Here is a 14,112-nt window from a genome sequence, read left to right as displayed (position 1 = left end):
GTTCAGTCGCCCAGTTATGTCCGACTCTTTGTGACCCCATGGACTGCAGCACACCAGGCCTTCCTGTCCATCACCAACTCCCAGAATTTACTCAAACTCATGACCATTGAGTCAGTGATGCTATCCAACCATCTCATCCTCTGTTGTCACCTTCTTCTCCCGCCTTCAGTCTTTCCCAGCATCAAGGGTCTTTCCTAATGAGTCAGTTCTTTGAATTAGGAGGCCAAAGTATTACAGTTTCAACCTTAGTATCAGTGCTTCCAATGAATATTCAGGACTGATTTCCTTTAGGATGGACTGGTTGGATATCCTTGCAGTCCAAGGAACTCTCAAGAGTGTTCTCCAACACCACATTTCTTTGGTGCTCAACTTTCTTTATAGTACAACTCTCACATCCATACATGATTATTGGAAAAACCATAGTCTTCACTAGACGAACCTTTGTTTACAAATAATGTCTCTGCTTTTTAATATGCTGTCTAGGATGGTTATATTGGAGAAGGAAATGGTAACCCACTCCAGTGTTCTTGCTTTGAGAATCCCAAGGATGGGAGAGCCTGGTGGGTTGCTGTCTATAGTGTTGCACAGAGTCGGACACAACTGAAGCAACTTAGCAGCAGATTGGTTATAATTTTCTTCCGAGGAGTAAACATATTTTAATTTCATGGCTTCAGTCACCATCTGCAATGATTTTGGAGCCCCCAAAACTAAAGTCTGTCACTGTTTCCCCATCTATTTGCCATGAAATGATGGGACCAGATGCCATGATCTTAATTTTCTGAATGTTGAGTTTTAAGCCAACTTTTTCACTATCCTCTTTCACTTCAGTCAAGAAGCTTTTTAGTTCTTCTTCACTTTCTTCCTTAAGGGTGGTGTCATCTGCATATCTGAAGTTATTGATATTTCCCCCAGCAATCTTGATTCCAGAGTGTGCTTCATAGAGCCCAGCATTTCTCATGATGTACTCTGCATATGTTAGATAAGCAGATATAACTCCAGAAAAAATGAAGAGATGGAGTCAAAGCAATAACAACACCGAGTTGTGGATGTGACTGGTGATGGAAGCAAGGTCCAATGCTATAAAGAGCAATATTGCATAGGAACCTGAAATGATAGGTCCATGAATCAAGACAAATTGAAAGTGGTCAAACAGGAGATGGCAAGTGTGAACGTCTACATTTTATGAATCAGCGAACTAAAATGTGTTGAAATGGGTGAATTTAATTGATGACCACTATATCTACTACTGCGGGCAGGAATCCCTTAGAAGAAATGGAGTAGCCATCATAGTCAACAAAAGAGTCCAAAATACAGTACTTGGGGGCAATCTCTGAAACAACAGAATGATCTCTGTTCATTTCCAAGGCAAACCATTCAAAATCACAGTGATCCAAGTCTATACCCCAGCCACTAATGCTGAAGAAGCTGAAGTTGAACAGTTCTATGAAGACCTACAAGACCTTCTATAATTAATATCCAAAAAAGATGTCCTTTTAATTATACGGGACTGGAACGCAAAAGTAGGAAGTCAAGAAACACCTGGAGTAACAGGCAAATTTGGCCTTGGAGTACAGAAAGAAGCAGGGCAAAGGCTAATAGAGTTTTGACAAGAGAACGCACTGGTCATAGCAAATACCCTCTTTCAACAACACAAGAGAAGACTCTACACATCAACATCACCAGATGGTCAACACCGATATCAGATTGATTATATTCTTTCCAGCCAAAGGTGGAAAATCTCTATACAGTCAGCAAAAACAAGACAGGCAGCTGTCTGTGGCTCAGATCATGAATTCTTTGTTTCAAAATTCAGACTTAAATTGAAGAAAGTAGGGAAAATCACCAGACCATTCAGGTATGACCTAAATCAATGACTGAGCTACTGAGCACATACATTGACAATGTAATATATTACTATAAATACTTATACAAACCATGTTATTTTTATCATATACATAGATTAGAGAGAAACAATAAAGTTATGTACTATTTAGGTTCTTTCCCATTGTTATGTGACAATTGAGGTCTACAATTAAAGATAATGTTTAATGCAAAAGTTTCATTAGAAGTTAGATATAAAGTAGTTTAAAGAATTAGAAAGTAAGATATATATATATATAGATAGATAGATACATAGATATATATGTTATAAAGAAAATATTCAGTAAGATGAATGCATTATTAAGTGGTGCTTTTTGTTCTGGTTAAAAAGGAATTACATATTTAAAGTATAAGAATAAAATTTGAGGGTTCAGGATGGGGAACACGTGTATACCTGTGGCAGATTCATGTTGATATATGGCAAAACCAATACAATATTATAAAGTTAAAAATTAAATTTAAAAAATTTAAAAAACTGTTTCATTATTAGTATGTATTTAGTAAAACAGAAAATTCTCTCTTGGCTCAATGATTTTGTTTATTTTTCTCCTTTCTAGTATGATTTCAGTAACACATCTTTCTGTGGCTATACCTCACACACAGATACACTTGGTTTACTCAAAGTCAGTCTCCAAGTCTCAACTTAAATGCCATTTTTCCACTGCATTACCACATGTATTTTTATTAATGTATTTCTTTCAATTAATTACAGTTCAACCCTTAAAAGTGTTTTTATTGTCATGAATATGCATATATTCCACTAGGCTCTCCTATAAATGTTATGCTGCTGCTGCTGCTGTGGTGCTGCTTTGTTGCTTCCTTCATGTCTGATTTTGTGTGATCCCATGGACTATAGCTTGCAAGGCTCTTCTGTCCATGGGGATTCTCCAGACAAGAATAATGGAGTGGGTTGCCATGCCATCCTCCAGGGCATCTTCCCAACCCAGGGATAAAACCCAGGTCTCCACTTTGCAGGCAGACTCTTTACCGTCTGAGTCAGCAGGTGACTATTAAACTTATTTTCTTCTTTTTAGTGTGAACTTATTAGAATGCCTGGAAAATAGAATGTACTGAGTAATTATGTCTTTAGTAACTAATATTACATTTAATCAACATTATGTAGAAAATTCTTCTGTGAACTTAATGTTTAATTTTGATAGCTCTGTGGAGCATGATTATTATTCTCTTTTTTTTTTCTTTTTTAAAATTAATTTATTTTAATTGGAGGCTAATTACCATACAGTATTGTGGTGTTTTTTGTATACCTGGACATGAATCAGCCACAATGGGTAAAACCAACTATTTTCCAAGAAGTTAAGTGATTTGTCAAAGGCACAGCATTTGTTAAGTATAAGAAAGCAAAACATTCAGTATTGGACCCGAACTGTATGTTTTCACTAAAACATAAAATTCATACTTGTATTAAACCACCTCCTCTTTGATAATTAAGGGATTCTGGAAATACTGCAAACTGTATTTTCTGTATGTGTGGATTAGTAAATTAACAAAATAAATCTAAAATCCAGATGTCTGACAAACAACAAAGAATGCCAAAAAAAATTCTGAAGAAAAGATGTAGTGTAGATGTACAGAAGAGGAGTCAGAAGATAGAGCAACACTGCAGAATATGAAGATGCTAGAAACAGATCTATACAGAGGTGGCACTGCAAATCACTGAAAAGAGGCTGAATTTTCTTAATAAAGGGAATTGTATGGTGATTGTCACCATGAATACAGTATAGTAAAATCAGATTCCTAAATTCACATATTAATTTATTGTGCATTAACTAAATATGAATATTTTAAATGGAGGAAAATGAGATAGAATTCCTAAGTAGTACATGGAAACACATAGTCACAGAGTGATTTTACTATATTAGATCATCATAATAAATAGCACTTCACAAAATACCATAAAATGTGAAAATTTATTTCTCAGCATAGAAACAGTTGCATGCAATCTATATAACCTTATTCTAGGGAAGATTTTCTTTTCCCTCAGAATAATAAGAATTACTGAACTTCTTTGAAGATAGTAAAATAAAAACAAAAGAAGAACAATTTTAGGTTACTTACGTTCTGGTAATTGGATTCTAAAAACAATATATAATAAGAAAATTAAGGTCTTGAGAAAAACAATACTAAATGTTCTAAAAGAAGTGGTAAGAATTTATTCTGAGTGGAACCATCCTTGAAGGTTGCAGCCCTAGATTTGTATTGTCACCATTTGTTTGGCCATTTGTTTGGCTAAAAGGAAAAGAACTTCTAGAGTGAGGAAGGAAAGTGTTAGAAGTTTGAGATTCAGTTCAGTTCAGTTCAGTTCAGTCACTCAGTCATGTCTGACTCTTTGTGACCCCATGAACTGCAGCACGCCAGGCCTCCCTGTCCATCACCATCTCCCAGAGTTCACTCAAACTCACATCCATAAAGTCGGTGATGCCATCCAGCCATCTCATCCTCTGTCGTCCCCTTCTCCTGCCCCCAGTCCTTCCCAGCATCAGAGTCTTTTCCAATGAGTCAACTCTTCGCATGAGGTGGCCAAAGTACTGGAGTTTCAGCTTTGCATCATTCCTTCCAAAGAACACCCAGGGCTGATCTCCTTTACAATGGACTGCTTGGATCTCCTTGCAGACCAAGGGACGCTCAAGAGTCTTCTCCAACAACATAGTTCAAAAGCATCAATTCTTCGGCACTCAGCCTTCTTCACAATCCAACTCTCACATCCATACATGACCACAGGAAAAACCATAGCCTTGACTAGATGGACCTTTGTTGGCAAAGTAATGTCTCTGCTTTTGAATATGCTATCTAGGTTGGTCATAACTTTTCTTCCAAGGAGTAAGTGTCTTTTAATTTCATGGCTGCAATCATCATCTGCAGTGATTTTGGGGCCCCCAAAAATAAAGTCTGACACTGTTTCCACTGTTTCCCCATCTATTTCCCATGAAGTGATGGGACCAGATGCCATGATCTTCATTTTCTGAACATTGAGCTTTAAGCCAACTTTTTCACTCTCCTCTTTCACTTTCACCAACAGGCTTTTTATTTCCTCTTCACTTTTTGCCATGAGGGTGGTGTCATCTGCATATCTGAGGTTATTGATATTTCTCCCGGCAATCTTGATTCCAGCTTGTGCTTCTTCCAGCCCAGCGTTTCTCATGATGTACTCTGCATATAAGTTAAATAAGCAAGGTGACAATATACAGCCTCTCTTTCTGGTGTCGGAGTCTGGAGAAGAGGTGCAGAAATTGCATCTCACAAGGGAAAGGAAAGAAGGAAGAACAGGTCATCAGCCTTGGCCCTCAGGTGGCTGAAGGAGAAAATATATTTGGTCTGTGCCACATTTTTGCATCCTTCAATGACACTTTTGTGCATGTCACCAATCTTTCTGGCAAGGAAACCATCTGCCATGTAACTGGTGGGATTAAGGTGAAGGTTGACCGAGATGAGTACTCTCCATATGCTTCCATGTTGGCTACCTAGCATGTAGCCCAGAGATGCAAGGAACTGGGCATCACTGCCCTTCACATCAAACTCCAAGCCACAGGAGGAAATAGGACCAAGACTCCTGGACCAGGGACCCAGTCAGCACTCACAGCCCTTGCCCACTCAGGGATGAAGATTGGGTGCATTGAGGATGTCACCCTCATCCCCTCCAACAGCACCCACAGGAAGGGGAGTTGCTGTGGTCACAGTCTGTGAACAGCACTGCTCAAATTATTGCTTTCTGTTAATAAATTGCTTTGATGTTAAAAAAAAAAAATGCAAGTGTTGAATACTATTAAAAAAAAAAAAACTAGAATGCATTTGATGCATGCAGCTTAATTTTCTTCATTTTTAACCAGGATTTGTATTCCTTTTCTCAGATTTAAGATACAGTGTTGGGAGTTTCTTGTGCCTAATGCTCACCCTAACTTTCCCTGTACAGCCTATTGCTATGATTTATCTGGCTGATGATGTTATCCTCCACATCAGGGCCATTTCCTGGAACAATATAGCTGTTCATTGAACGTTTTTACTTAATGAATGAATCTCTAAGGAAAATTATTTCTTACTCTATTTTCCAGGTAAGGTACTCTGTTCTGATTCTTGCAATTCACTTTGGTGTAAAATCTGCAGTGGTCACCATCTCCTATTTTCTGTCTTCCTACTGAGTATAAGTCAACATTCACATCATTCTCTAAGTTTGCTTTTCTCCAAGTCGTTTATTCTCCAGGGTAAATGAATCAGATACAGTAGTTCTACACAGATATTTTAAGTACTACTTTGTGTTATGCTGAAACTCCAGTACTTTGGCCACCTCATGCGAAGAGTTGACTCATTGGAAAAGACTCTGATACTGGGAGGGATTGGGGGCAGGAAGAGAAGGGGACGACAGAGAATGAGATGGCTGGATGGCATCACTGACTCAATGGACGTGAGTTTGAGTGAACTCCAGGAGATGGTGATGGACAGGGAGGCCTGGCGTGCTCCAATTCATGGGGTCGCAAAGAGTCAGACACAACTGAGTGACTGAACTGAACTGAACTTGTGTCATGCAGAACCATCCCTATTCTAAAGAAAAGTCCTTTTCCTGCATCACTTACACATTGGCATAGCTTTTAAGACACTGACTAAATAAGCTCTGTTAGTAAGAAATTAAATTAAACTTTTAATTTGTTCTCCTTTTTTCAGACTTATAAAGTCAAGCTTATAGAAGGATAATTCAAAACTATAAGGTTTTTGAGGATGATAAAAAATTTTTGAAACCTACACATATAACTCAATGCCAGCTTTTAAAAATGTGACAGATTTGACAGTTTACATTATTTTAAATCTGTGATAAAACAGTGAATTATAATTATCATGAACTTAATTTAAAAACAAGGAAGAATTCACTGAGGAGAATTAGCATAAATATCAGTGAATAATTGTCAAAATCATTTGAAAAAAAATACATTTCGTCATTTAAAGTCAGTGTCCCCCACCCCCACCCCCAGGGCATCCTCCAAAACAATAACCAAACATTAACCAAAAAACAAAACAAAACTAAAAAACCTCACCTCCAGCCACATATTTTGCTTCTGTCTTCATCACCCATGTTTTATTTCTGTTCTTAATACTATTTTCCTGCACCATTATCCCAGAAAATGCCTTTAAAATTATGCTCAAGATTTTGCAGGTGGTATGGGGTGGGAGATGGGAGCGGGGTTCAGGAGGTGGGGACATGTGTGTGTGTGTATATATATGTATATATATATATATATATATATATATATATATATATGGCTGATTCATGTTGATGGATTGCAAAAACCAACACAATATTGTAAAGCAATTATCCTCCAATTAAAAAATAAAATTTAAATTAAATTAAAAGCCCTTGTCAAACTCCAAGTAGAGTATGTGAATGAATTCATAAGTTTAAAACAGAGTCTTATAATATCAATAGTAAAGATATTACATTCACATTCCTAGTGTTTGAAGACAGTTTTCCAAAAGTGGCGTCAAAAAACATTTCCTACACTACATTCTGTCCTACAGTGTTTCCCCTCTAGATTCAATGAGGGCTCTATTTCTCCAGCCTCATGAGCCTGCATGTGCTCTATGATTGCTCTGATCAATATAATGTGACAGAAAAGATGAGTGAAACTTAACTGGTTTGGAAGATTCCTTTCCCTGCCTCCTAGAAGTTAATTTCCATGTCAGAAGTGCAGATATTCTGAACCACTTTTCTGTTAGAATCTCAAGCCTCATGGAATCTCCCCAGCAAATGAGAAGCCACTGAGGTGTCCAGGAAGCCCCTCGATGCTGATATGTATTTGATGAGGCCATCTTGAAAGTGGGTCAGTCCCACTGGACACTTAGTTGGTTTGGGAGCTTCCAAACCAACCAATTTCTTTGGAAGAACTAAGACACTTAGTTCTTCACATATGACTGCCAAACCCCGACCACATCTCCAGATCCATGGTATATGCAGATTGATGGATACAAAGTTTCAGCCTGCCTTCTTAAAATTTCGCATTATATAATTAACTCACCTAGTTTCTATTCCTTATTTTACATACTAGATGCATAGCTTATTATCCTTATGTCTTGATTTCCTCAATTGTAAAACGGGAAAAGTGGCATAAGAATATTGTAAAAATAAAATCTTGTATATAAAGTCACTTAAAATGTTAATGTGAACATAGTAATTTTGAAATAAATGTTAAGTACAGTTTGTTCTTGCAACAAAAATCACCACTTTATCACACTGTGCCAGGTGCTGTGCAACATGCTGCTGATTCTATGTGGGTTGGTATATAGCCTTATTGGGAAATATTAAAATCATAACACAAATATGATATGTTCAAAGGCCTCCTAACCTATGTTGGCTCAATATTCTTACATAATATTGCATGACAATGTCTTTAACTTAGTTTGTCTCTAACAGGTCAAGTGCTTCTGGAGGCATGAAGTTGCCTTTTTCGAACTTTGGATTTTTGAAGATTTTACTGTGTTTTCACATAGTAAATGTGTATTTAATATTTTTGGAGGAATGAGTGAATGGCTGAAGCAATGACAATTTTGAGGCTAACAATAATGTCCAAAATCTATCAGAGTCTCTACTGGTAAGTTTTCAACACAACTGCTGCACAACTGTGCCTTGTATTGAAAACTTCATTTTGGAAACAGGAAAATTGATGCATAGAAATATTAAAATCTAATATCTACAGTTTCAAGACAAGTGAGATAAAAATAGTTAAAATTTTTCTTAATCATAGTTTATTCATTCGGTAAAATGTATGGACTACTGACCATGTTGATTTCTTTTCTTTTATCTTTTATCATTACACCAAATATTGTTTCTAAGTCATCTTGAAACTACATACAGATGTGTTGTTTTTTATATTTAAAATATATTTTCTCTGAAATTTTGACAGCAAGAGCTGCTTAACAGTATATATTTTAAAAGTTCCTAAGTGTTTAGAACATATGTGCACTATAATGACACCTAATTAATTTTACTCACAGCTTCTATTTTATATTAAGATAAAAATATAAAGCTAAATCAATGTTTAAAAGATTAGTAAAGCCAACTCAATTATATCATTATCTCAAGTTAAATGTTGACTCTAGGAAGAGGATATGTTTCCTTCCAAGGACTAGCTAGTTTTTGTGGAGTTTGTATTAAAACATTTTAATTTTATGGTATGCATTGTAACATAGTATGTTACAGCAATGAAAATATTTAGTCCAAGCAAGTCTCTAATCAAAAGACTTAAAGCAATCATACCCACAAGTTAATGTGTTTAATTTGCTATGATTATTTACATAAGAACAGTATTCAAAAGATTTATGAGGAGATAGAGGGGACTCTCTGTGTTTATTTCTGATAATAGAACTTGAAACACATTGATCAATGGCATTGAACTATACTGATTTTTAGCATCAGATCTAGTTTTCTAGATTGTACTTTTTCTTCTTAAATATACATCCCAGTTGCCATTTCAATACAACATGCAATATATTCTTAAAAGTTGTGCAAATAATTTAAAATGACACCAAGGTCAGGTAATTTAAAACTCAGTGTTATCCTGCAATATTCATAACATATCTCTTAGGGATTTTTTGTCACCTATAAAAGGCCATGATAATGAATCAAAGGATCTAAGGCCTAGATCTTTAAATTTAAAAATTGCCCCAGATAATTTTCATGGCTTATGAGTTGTAGCAGGTTAAACTTTCTATAGTAATAAAATTACAAATGGCTTAAGTGGTCAAGTGCCATTTCACTGCTACCATATATATGTACTTCAACATGCTTCAGAGCTTCTTATCCATACAAAATACAGCAGTGTTATACATACATACCTCCCTTCAATCTCATGTCCTAAGTGTACAAAAGAAGGCCCTTAAGTTCTTCACTATAAGCCTGCCTCCACAAGATTCCTGCCCAGAGATTATTATCCTAGGGGAAAAAAAAAAAAAAAAATTCCAGTTTGTGCTTAGTTGCTCAATAGTGGCCAACTCTTTGTGACCCCATGAATTATAGCTTGCCAAGCTCCGCTGTCCATGGGGATTCTCCAGGCAAGAATACTGGAGAGGGTTGCCATGCTCTCCTCCAGGGGATCTTCCTGACCCATGGATCAAACCCAGGTCTCCCTCAATGCAGGCAGATTCTTTACCATCTGAGCCACCAGAAATTATTTTCCCAGAAAGAAAGAAAAAATTCCAATAGGCCTCTTTGAAAAACAAGTTGAAAATATGCATATGCTTTGCCTCTGTTATTTCTGCTGAGGTGTATCCCCAGTAGAACATGGATGTTTATACCAGAAGATGCACACAAACTATGCAAAACAGCATTATTTGTTAAAATGTAAAACTGCACAAACTCAAATAAATATAAAAAATGTAAAAATATAAAAAATGTGACCCATTAATACAATAAAAATAATGAATTATACATATTATACATGGAATGACAGTGTGAAAGTGAAAGTGTTAGTTGCTCAGTCGAGTCTGACTCTCTGCAACCCCATGGACTGTAGCACACCAGACTCCTCTGTCCATGGAATTCTCCAGGCAAGAATACTGGAGTGGGTAGCCATTTCCTTCTCTAGTGGATCTTCCCAACCCTTTAAATGCCATCAGGAAAGCCCATACATAGAATGGCATACATTAATATTATAAACTGTGTAAGCTGAAAATATTCACACACCAGGGAGTACACAGCATATTTCTATGTGTAATATCCAAAACAATTGAAAGCTACATGATACAATGTCAAAAGATATAAGTAGTTGGAAAATTATACTATTGTATCTGTGCATATTTATGTTAGTGTAATTTTTCACACAAAAAAATATTTTTCTAAAGTCTTTTTTTTTTTCCTTTTTTTTTAAACAGAGAAAGATATTAAACGTTCCTGATCATCTCTATTAGTTGTGTGAGTTTTGCTCACCATGGCTATGTTTTATTGAAGATTGCAATAATGCCAGGATAGCCTGAATCAGTTAATATAACAAATCTCAGGTTAAAATAATGAAACAAATATATCATGATCAGGAGTCCACAGGTCAGGTAGATTTCATTGTTTTGTTTACTTGCTAACACATTTTCAATGGCCATTTGAGTATTCTTGGTTCCTATATCCTCTCATCCCTAGTGTCAGTTGAAAAAGGTCCTAGTGGATGGGGCTCACTTTGGTCTCTGTGCACACATTTTCGGAATTGACCACTGCTCCTCAAAATGTGTCAATACTTATCCACACCAAAAGGAGATAAACCAAAACTTCATTTATTGCTTCAGGGTCCATAATATATAGTATAATGACTCAAATGAAAAATAAAATGTATCTGCCTGCACCAGACAATTCGGCAATTAAGATGCCTTTTTTGGAAAATGAAAGGACCAAAAAAAAAAAAAAAGGAATTATTTACTCAATGTTGTTTTAGTGAAGGTGTGTGTAATAAAAGATGCTACCAAGGCTCACTTTATGAGGGATAGAAATCACAAGGAACACCTAATCTGTCAGTGAATAATGTTTCCTTGGGCAGCTACTTCATTTGTCAGCCTCTGTGTTGAAAATCTGGTAAGTGTTTTTGAATTCTTTTTTTTCCCCCCACGAATGCATCTGACTTGAAACAGATAATCGTCCTCTTGGAAGCTAAAATTCTTTGCAAACTCACTTAAAATTTTACAGTGATATTTGAATTACTTTAGCAGCTCAAGAGTCAACAAGGCTCCTGTTCGTCAACCTTTGAATTTCGTTGGTAATAGTTAAAACAAAGAATTCCCTGAGATGAAGTGTTGAAACTGAAAGGGATTTGGTGGTGATGGTTTAGTTGTTAAGTTGTGTTCAAGTCTCACAACCCCATGGGCTGTAGCCCACCAGGCTGAGGAGACTGACCTGAAGTGGAATAAAGAGGGGATCCACATCAAAACGTACCTTAGCATGAGACATTGTAGCTCAGACAGTTTGGAGAGTTTATATGTAAAAAGGCTGGTCTGTGCAGGGTGTCAAAGCATACTCCAAGTGGAAAGTTACCCATGAGCGAGGACTGTAGTCCCGCACATGTTGTCAGTTCAAGAGAGATGAGGAGGATGGCTGGAGAGAAAATAGTGTAGTAATGACAATAAAAAATTGTTTACGGCTGGGAGGTGTTATGGGCTGAGCTGTGTTCCCTCAGTTCACATGTTAAAGTCATAACCCCCAGGATCTCTGAATGTTGTGACAGGATTTTTACCTATAAAACAGACAGAGGGAAAATACAAATATTGCATGCTCTCACTTACATGTGAAATATAAAATTTTAATCAAAAACAAATAAAATAAAATGAAAACAGACTCATAGTACAGAAAGGAAGGGAGTGGGGCAGTGGCAAAGTTGGCAAAGGGGATTAAGAGGTTAAAAAGCCTCCAGTTATAAGATAAATAAGTCACAGAGATATACAGCATAAGGAATATGTTCAACAGTATTTTAATAACTTCATGTGGGGACAGATGGCTATTAGATTTATAGTAGTGATCATTTCATAAGATATTTAAGTGCTGAACCACTATGTTGTATATCTGAAAGGAACATATTACAGGCCACTATACTGAGAAAAAAAAAAAGAATATCTAGAGCAGCCCTTTCTTTAATCTGTGTGTGGTGAATGGCCTTAAAGAAATCCTATCGGTTAGCCTGGGAATATTAAACACCATATTTAACAGTATTTCACTGATCTGGAAGTAGAACTACTAAAATTTATATTTAATATACATAAGTTGCAGTTGCTAGAAGAAACAGGTCTTAAAGGTGGTGATTTATTAAAGATAATTTAGGTCCTTCACTATGAAGTAAAATCCAAGAACCCCTTTACAACTTGAAATAGTAATCAAAGTAAAATTAAAACAAAGTCATCATTGCACATATATAATAGTCAATTAAATAGAATTATATCTAGATATTATCAGAAATATTGATGATTAAATAAAATGAGATAAATCACTTCACTTTATATAGGACTTCACTTTATATATGATTGGTTTGATGCATGTCTGCAAATAGTTTCACTGTCATAAGATAAAACAACAACAGCAACAACACTACATTTAAAAATTCAATTCTATGCATTCACCATCCCACCACTTGTCTATCCATAGCAGATTTTAAAGAGCTCTTTCAGGGAGTGAATAAATATAAATGCATCTGATTCATCAATTTTCCCCCAAATCAGTTGCAATGTTCATACTAAATTAAAGTAAAATTTTTAAATATGTTAAAAAATGGAGTCCATAAGATATCAAGTTCTGAACTTATAAATATAATACCCATTTAAGGTATTTCAAGTCAAATATTAATAATTTGAAAATGAAATAATTAAAAAATACAAACTAATTATGTTACAAACCTCTGTCCATAGTTCCTCAGACACTCTGCCTGATCTAATCCCTTGAAACTATTCATCATCTCCACTATATAATCATAAAGGAGTTGATTTAGGTTATATCTGAATGGCCTAGTGGTTTTCTGACAAAGGTCCCTATAGTCAAAACTGTTTTTTTCTAGTAGTACAGTACAGATGTGAAAATTGGACCTTAAAGAAGGCTGAGTGTCAAAGAATTGATGTTTTCAAACTGTGGTTCTTGAGAAGACTTTTCAGAGTCCCTTGGACAGAAAGGAGATCAAACCAGTCATTCCTAAAGAAAATCAACCCTGAAAATTCATTGGAAGGACTGATGCTGAAGCTGAAGATCCAATACCTTGGTCACCTGATGTAGAGAACTGACTCATTGGAAAAGACCCTGATGCTGGGAAAGATTGAGGACAGGGGGGGAAAGAGACAACAGAGGCTGAGACATTTGGACAGCATCACCAACTCAATGGACATGAATATAAGCAAACTCCAGGAGATAGTGAAGGGCAGGGAAGCCAGGAGTGCTGCAGTTCATGGTGTCAACAAAGAGTCAGACATGACTTAACAGCTGAACAACTATAAAACTAATTAAGAAAACATTATAACAAATTTTACGTCAGCTGATTTGAAAATACTTTTGCCTTGTTAATATTGGGAACTTATTTAAATGGATATATTTTATTATTAAGAGATTGCCATCACTCTATATAGCATGAAAATAAAATGCCAGGATTTTCAAAGCTTCTAGAGTGGTGATTTTTGTAAATTAAATTATTTTCTTCATTATTCTTCTTCTCAAAGAAATCCTCTTTCAAATAACAAAGCTAGAGTTAAAATATAAAGTTGAGTAAAATGGAAGTTTGT

The 14,112-nt window shown here is 35.9% G+C and overlaps 1 pseudogene; it reads left to right on the top strand.

Moving 5' to 3' along the window:
* Nucleotides 1-3,166: 3,166 nt before the first annotated feature.
* LOC113902108 lies at nucleotides 3,167-5,583 on the top strand (annotated as a pseudogene).
* Nucleotides 5,584-14,112: the final 8,529 nt, after the last annotated feature.

This window comes from Bos indicus x Bos taurus, chromosome 12, assembly GCF_003369695.1.
Source record: "Bos indicus x Bos taurus breed Angus x Brahman F1 hybrid chromosome 12, Bos_hybrid_MaternalHap_v2.0, whole genome shotgun sequence".
Taxonomy (NCBI): domain Eukaryota; kingdom Metazoa; phylum Chordata; class Mammalia; order Artiodactyla; family Bovidae; genus Bos; species Bos indicus x Bos taurus.
Note: the sequence above shows the minus strand (reverse complement) of the source record. Positions and strands in the feature narration are given on the sequence as shown.